This window comes from Egretta garzetta, unplaced genomic scaffold, assembly GCF_000687185.1.
Source record: "Egretta garzetta isolate BGI_Z169 unplaced genomic scaffold, ASM68718v1 scaffold283, whole genome shotgun sequence".
Taxonomy (NCBI): domain Eukaryota; kingdom Metazoa; phylum Chordata; class Aves; order Pelecaniformes; family Ardeidae; genus Egretta; species Egretta garzetta.
Genome location: NW_009259043.1, coordinates 349140 through 355861, shown reverse-complemented (window position 1 = coordinate 355861; position 6722 = coordinate 349140).

Here is a 6722-nt window from a genome sequence, read left to right as displayed (position 1 = left end):
ATCTAGAAGCTGCTACAGATTTTTGACATTTTAGATCCTGGACCAAATGGTGTGCAGGACCTTTGCAAAGTAACCAGCATTCATGAAGTGGCTGGGATCCAGCAGGCTGAGAGTTCAGAGGCATGCCTCCCCTCAGATCTCTGCATGCAGCTACGTAAAGAGGATACTAGACAGAGAGTCAGCAATTTCATTTCCATATTACAGATGTCTCTGTACGGATGTCACTGGCTGAGAGCATGACCTGATGAGACTCTTCATCCATGCCTGTACCTGTTTCTCATTTTACTTCTCCCTTTGGAGAGCTGTTCAGACAATGAGTTCTGTGGAATGGATCTGAACCATACAGTGCCTCACATAATCTCAATTAGCGTCTCTGCTTATTCCTAATAATACACATAATTATTACCAAAGGGCCACTGAACAGATAAAGGCTTACCAAAAGTACAGTTACCTGCCACTGGCAATAATATTCTGCTGTAGTATCACATATGGAAAGAAAATAGAAAATTTAGGGCTATAACCAGTAAATCTTTCTCAATTAACGCTGCTTTGAGGAAGGGGCATCATGACCAAAGGGTAGCACTGTGCCTTCACACACCCTTAGGAAGCCAAACTCACATTTTCTCCAGAACCACAGAAAAGTGAGCAAGACCCATATAGCCCTTCTCTCCTCACTTTGGGAGTTCAAGGAGAGTACCCTTCTCAAATATGAACTCTGGTAGAGATCACCAGCCTTTCTGATCACACCAGCCATGTGTCCAAATCTTCACAGGTCTGAGAGCCACAGAACACCTATCAGCATGCAGAGGAACAAGGGAGCTCTCAGAAGAGTTTACGTGCAGTTGACAACTATACTTCTCTAGTAAGAGAGGGGGAAGGATGAGTCTGGAATGAACATGCCATGGGGTCCTGAGATGACACAGCAATCTTGGTCTCTGGCTGCTGTTGGCTCATTTCCTCCTAAAGCTAAGGATTCAGAGTATACAGGAGTCCCTGCATGAGCACAGCCCTACTGCCAGTCCCTGGCAAGGACACTTGCCCTGCTCTTGAAATACTTCTGAGTCCATGCCACCTTTCTATGTATGAGGACTATGAGATAGCCTGGGAAATCTGCACTTCATGAGAGACCTTTTAACTCAAAAGAACAAATGGAACTTATGTGCAGAGCATTCAAAAAACAAATGTCTGACAGATGTTACCATTCCAAATTTCAGAGTGGATTCATGACGCGTGCAACAAAAATGGCAAAGAAAGAGCTCTGACAGTCACCAATTTATGCAAAATTCAGGGAAAAAACACTTTAGTGCAGATAAGGACTAGAAAGCAATCTCTGGTAGTCTTAACACAGGGCATTTTAAAATCTCTTTTCTTTGCAATGCAAAGGATATTGTTCTCTTCCTAACAAATACCATTTACTACACTGGCCTTTTTTTTTTGGTCTTCAAAATTGGAAAATAAATTGACTGTAGCAAAAAAGTAGAACTGCAATAAAAACAGGACAGTGGAATGAAATTAACTTCCTTTTCCTTACAAACTACAATTCACCCAAGAAAAAAATGCAAAACTTCAGTGAGCTAGGCATAAACAAAAAAGTATGTTTTTAAAGCTCATCTGTGAGCACTGTAACAGAATCAGACCACATCAGAGACAAAATGCAGACCACCAACCACAGACTTGATTTTTTTATTCGTCAGTAAATCTACAGAAACCACTTTCTATAAAGAACAAAGTGTTAGCACATTTTTTACATGTCTCTTAGATTTCTTCTCTTTACTACTCTTGTTTGACTTTCTTGCATGAAAAGCACAGTTCTGCACTGTGCGGTTTCAGTAATTGAATGTCACTGACCATTACATTCAACAGAGCTGCATATTGGGGACAACAATCTCCTTAACAGTATGGTACCGAATAGCTAGTTCTTCATCTTCTATCAAGTTGGTTAAAGAATGGACTTAAAGATCATTACTTAAAGCGAACATTTAAAATCAAGAAATCATCATTCAGTAACCAACACTACCAAATTAAATAACAACATGAGTAAAGCCATTTCTAACGTTTTTACTTTCTGAGTGTCCCCTTAGTTTTTCCTCTCCTTCTATTTATCCATGCACATATGTCATAGAAGCAGAATCAGTAGAATTGGAAACAGCATCAAAAACTTTAATAAAATCTGGCTGGTTTGCTTTTACTGAGAAAAATATTAGTACAGATTTCTGAAAGAACAATTTTTTCTGATGGATTAGAGGACATTCATATGAGCTTCTTAGGTTATCATGGAAGAGTATACAAAGAACTCTACACTTTGGTTTTTTTCTTCAGTTTCTTTATGAATCTTATTAATCTTGAGTGCCGGTATATGTAGTTACTATTTCAATTACTCTGCTTATCATTGTCCTGCAAGCTCCTCACACAATGTATGAAAAATTCTGTTATATATTCACACCAGGTCATGGCTCTTCTGGATCATAGTACTAGAAGAATATGCAAGTGTGAGGTTGCAAACTTCTCAGATCTCAGACCTTTGACATGAAAACAGTTTTGAGATTCTGCAGGTGGATCTCTTCACAGAAAGAAAGAAAAATTTCATTTCCAGCAAATTAAGTAAAATCCTAAGCATTCTGGTAATCTACATCCTTGGAGCTACTTTAGAACAAGTGTCTTCCTTTTTGCCTTTTTAAACTCACATATTTCTTTTGTTTAAGCAATGTTTCCTGTTAAGAACTCCTCTAAAAGCTCTTGAGTTAAACCACGATGGGTCATGACAGTACTCTATTACTTTCTGGGAAATCACAGCAAACGTACATGCTATCTTTGACTGCAACATCTAGTGATGTAATAACTAGTGATGCTTCTTTGGGGAGATAATGCTACATTCACTTGACGACAACAACAACAGGAAAAAAACTGGCATGAGCCTTACTGGGGATCTCAGAGTCCAACAACAAGAAGGGCTGGCAACCCACTGTGCCAGAGGGTAACCTTGAGGCAGTCCCTTGCACTGCACCCAGCAGAGGTCACTAGAGGATGCATCATGTTTTAATTGCAAGACAAAGCATTCCTACAGCAAGGGGAGAGATGCACCTTCCTGAAAAGCACAGCAACTCTCTAGGATTTACTGCCGGAGAGACTTTCGTAAAAGAGAGGAATATGTGCCGCTCCAGGAAAGAACAGATAGGTTTAACTGGCTACATCTGAACACAAGCAGCATTCAGCCAGTTAAACAATATAGATACTGATCAGTGAGATATCTCTAACTTATTAAAAGTATATCTACTACCTGCGCATTTCCAGAAGCAGGGATCTCTTTCTTTCTTCCACAGCTTAACACAGTCCACAAAGTGTGCCAGAGATACGAAGCCAAAAGGCAGAAACTGCCTGCAATCCAGGCAGCATTTCTTTGCAGGGGTAGATCCATCCCTTTATTTTTAATCAACTGATTAACTTGGTTCTGCAGCTCTAGCACATGCAATTTGGCAGGCACCCTCAAAAACCTCCCCAGCTCTGTAAGCACCACCTAGCGAGATAAGGCTTGGACACGCAGCAGGATCCCATCTCACACTTCAACACATTCCCTGAACCTATAAGGAAAAGAAGCGATGGCCCACTGACAAGCGTGGAACAGGTGCAGGGATCTACACATGAGATCTGCATTGCATGGACTTGAAAGGTAATTACTCTGACATCCCAGAACTTCTCAAATGAAAGCAAAACGCTAGCGCAATCCCTTTGCAGTTAACGATTCAGGCCACTGGTCATCTTTTTTCCTTTTTAATAGGCAAGAAATGGAAAAAAAGTACCCAAAGAACAAAATTCAAGACAGTCACTTAAAATGTGTCATGGTGCACATGCACAGGAAGGCCAGTTTGAAATGCCATGGCTGTATTGTCTGCAGTCCCATCTGTTCCTGTGCTTGCAGTCTATCTATGTTGCTCCCATATCCAAAACACCACCATGCAGTAAGTGAGTCCTAGCTGTCTCCCCGTCTCACATCCAGCATCTGCTCACCCACCAACCATCAAGTCCTTGATCCAAAGGATGGAGGTGCCCAATCATTTCAACCACATGGATGTGAGACTTTCAATATCACCAAGGTAACTTCTTTCCCCTAAAATTTCCAGAAACGGGTAAGACTGTTGCTGCTGAATTTTCCCAAGCAATTAAATGTGATGCAAATTCTGCATGGAAAATTTTTGCTTGAGCAGCCAAAACCTGGGAAATTTTTAAACAACGTAAACCAGGATCTTAAAATTGGAAATGGTAAGCAACTTCAATAAAAAATCCTGCTACCAGTTCCACTGTAAGCCCAGGGAAGCAGTTTTACTTCTAGAGACAGAAAACTAAAAATCTGAGGAACAAAGCGTGTCATGATTTATTGTCTTTATATAAGGTCTTAGGTCTATATATAAGGAAGGAATCCTCATATATAAGGATTATACATCTTCCATGCAACAGGTGCCCAAAATTGCAGAGCACCCACAGTCATTGCAGAAGACGAAGCAGGAAGAAGAAACAGTGCCATTTCTTCTCTGCTTGTGTATTTATCTGATCAGAGGTGAATAAGCAAAGAACTTAAAACACTCCCTCTGGCTGTGGAGAAATATGAGTACCAGCAATCTCAAGTACTAAAAATTCACAAATCAACTACAAAAATCATGACATCATTTGAAAAAAGCCGTAAGATTAACAAAATGTAATGACTGTTGTCCCTTCCTTAGTCAATTTCTGGCTTCTGAGACTTCAGAGCACTCTTGGGTCACATTTTGAGTTGTTATGTAGTTGTTATGTTGGGAAGGGCGTGTTTAGTTGTGGGTTTGGTTTTTTTTCAACCAGGAAACCCTGATACTCCTCTCTTTCTGAGAAAGACAGATATACATTCTCACAAGCATGGGAACTTGGAGCACTAAGTTAAACAAAGCTGCCTGAAATAACAGAATCACACACATTGCCACATGACAACAGAGTGCCATGAACTTGGGACCTGAGGAGTGCACCGCAGGAAGGATATTCTGTAAAGCTGCACCAGGCTGAGGTTGGCAACGCGATGCCTGATGACAGCATTTCAAGCAAGCTGAAAAGCAGGTCGGTAAAAAAAAACTGGGCCCAAACTTGGCTGAAGTCCACTTACACTTTCTGACCATACCGAGCCAAGCTTTGGACAGGGTGCTTTGATTTCAAGGCTGAAGAAAGCCTTGAGGGTTTTGATCTCTTCATTAGTCAAGAAGTCTCACTGCAAATGTACGGAATCCCTTGCAGCACTTTGTTAAGGAGTCATTTGTGATTAAAATTGTAAAACAAGAAATAGTTTTGTCGGAATATTTGTATCAATATCTTGAACAATGTTTGGGAGCAGAGGAAAGTTATTTTGCATTAAATTATGCAACAGTGATCTTTTTGTTCCCTGTTCGAAACACTGCCATGACTCTGGCCTCCCCTAGAAAATGCAGCTTGCAAAGGTATCATTACCACCACGGTCATTACCAACACAAAGGCTGCAGAGAAAGTAAGTGCTAGAGAAATTGTGGTGGTTGTCAAGAGGAAGAAAGTAGGCTCAAAGAAGACAAGGCTGATCACATTCTGACTGGAGACAAGGAATTACAGGACAACTAGCCATGCCCAGGCCTAGCTTAACTGAACACCAAGTACTGAGTATATCCAACAGTTCCAGCTGGGCAGAACATTTAAAAGTTAGTCCTTAAACTGCTTTCAGAGTATCATCCAAGGGGTACTTCTACATGGAAAATTGTATTGCCAACTCAAGAAAAAAATATGAATGAGAAGTATTTTTTCCACCTTTGTAAAAAAAAAAAACCAACCAAACAAAAAAGAAACCCCAAACAAAACAAGAAAACAAACAACTGTCCTGAACTGAAAGGACTACAAATGTCTCAAGAACTTCAAAATGAACTGGCATAGCAACTACCTATTCAAATAAAACTAGCTAGTGGGAGGTTTAATCCTTATTAAATTACTGTTTCCTTAAAAGAACCAGACTAAGAAGCCCTGAAATACGTCAATATAGAAAGAGCAGCTTGCTTCTTGCCTCTTTTGTTCTTTCAAGGAGGACAGCAATGGCAGTAGAGGTTATTGCTTATACAACAGTAAGCTGCAAATGACAAAGACATTTTTTAGCAAATGTTAGGATTCACATTTATGTTTACTAATAATGGGAGAAATTATTTTCTGGTACATATATGACTGTGGTTTAACTAATTTAATACATCTCAGCTTATGAACTGAACTACAGTAAATGACTAGAGTACAACTCTGCAAATGACAAGAGGAAATGGCCTCAAGTTGCACCAGGGGAGATTTAGATTGGAAAAATTAGAGATTTAGATCAGGAAAAATTTCTTCAGCAAAAGGATTGTCAAGCATTGGAATGGGTTGCCCAGGGAAGTGGTTGAGTCCCCAGCCTAAATACCTCCAGGGTATTTAAAAGATATCTAGATGTGATGCTTAGGGACATGGTCTAACGGTGGACTTGGCAGTGATAGGTTAATGGTTGGACTTGATGATCTTAAAGGTCTTTTCCAACCTAAACGATTCTATGACTGGCACCACGTAGCAAATAAGTAAAAGAGATGGGTGGTAAGTCAAGGTAATGGCCAAGCCTTGTAGATGCAAATTGGCAAGATCCAGAAACCCTACAGTGACACTGCCGACCAGTAATAGCTTGAACCACAGGACTTGCAGTCATAGCTGTAGCTCTCTAGGTTGCAAGA